This window comes from Urocitellus parryii, chromosome 2, assembly GCF_045843805.1.
Source record: "Urocitellus parryii isolate mUroPar1 chromosome 2, mUroPar1.hap1, whole genome shotgun sequence".
Classification (NCBI taxonomy): domain Eukaryota; kingdom Metazoa; phylum Chordata; class Mammalia; order Rodentia; family Sciuridae; genus Urocitellus; species Urocitellus parryii.
The window spans coordinates 85,054,628-85,055,854 of record NC_135532.1 but is presented as its reverse complement, the minus strand read 5'-3'; positions in this window follow the sequence as shown (position 1 = coordinate 85,055,854).

Sequence of the window (1,227 nt, the reverse complement as noted above, 5' to 3'; positions counted from 1 at the left end):
TTCACTGGTCATGTATTTCATGTAGGAACATAGGACAGTGATGTCCAATTCATTCTAACATCTTTCCTATTCCCATCACCCCCTCCTATTCCTATCCCCCCTTCCTTCCATTTTTTCCCCTTGTCTAATCCAATGAATTTAAGTTCTTCACCCACCCCATTGTGTGTTAGCATCCATATATGAGAAAGAATAGTAGGCCTTTGCTTTTGGGAATTGTCTTATTTCACTTAGCATGATATTCTCCAGTTCCATTTATTTACCAGCAAATGCCATGATTTGATTCTTCTTTATGACTGAGTAATATTCCATTGTGTTTATATGGCACATTTTTGTTATCCATTCATCTGTTGAAGGGCACCTAGCTTGGATCCATAACTTAGCTATTGTGAAATAACCTACTGTAAACATTGATGTGGCAGTGTCACTGTAGCATGTTGATTTTAACTCCATTTAATATAAACTGAGGAGTGGAATAACGGGTCAAATTCCAAGGTGGCTCAACTCCAAGTTTTCAAAGGAATCTCCATACTGCTTTTCAGAGTGGTTGCATCAATTTGCAGTCCCACGAGAAATATTTGAGTGTCCCTTCCCCGCCCCCACATTCTCACCAACATTTATTGTTATCATATTCTTGCCATTCTGCTTGGAGTGAGATGGAATCTCAGTATAGTTTTGATTTGCATTTTCTAATTGCTAGAGATGTTGGACATTTTTTTCTGTGAAGTGCCTGTTAAGTTCTTTGCCCTCTTACTTATTGGGCTTTTTAAAAAGAAAAAATTTTGGTGTTAACTTTTTTAATTCTTTATACATCCTGGAGATTAATTCTCTATGTTCAATGCATGTGGTAAAGATTTTCTCCCATTCTGTAGACTCTCATCACATTCTTTATTGTTTCCTTTGCTCTGAAGAAGCTTTTCAGTTTGAGTCCATCCCATTTATTGATTCTTGATTTTACTTCTTGTGCTTTAGGAGTCTTGTTGAGGAAGGAAGTCCCTAAGCTGACATGATGTAGTATTAGGCCTACATTTTCTTCTGTCAGTCAAAGGGTCTCTGGAACCACTTGGAGTTGAATTTGGGGCAGGATGAGTTAGGGGTTTAATTTTATTTTGATACATGTGGATATTCAGTTTTACAAGCACCTCTTGTTAAACAGGCTATCTTTTTTCCAATGGATGTTTATGTTCCCTTAGTCTACTATGAGATAACTATATTTATGTGGGTTTGACT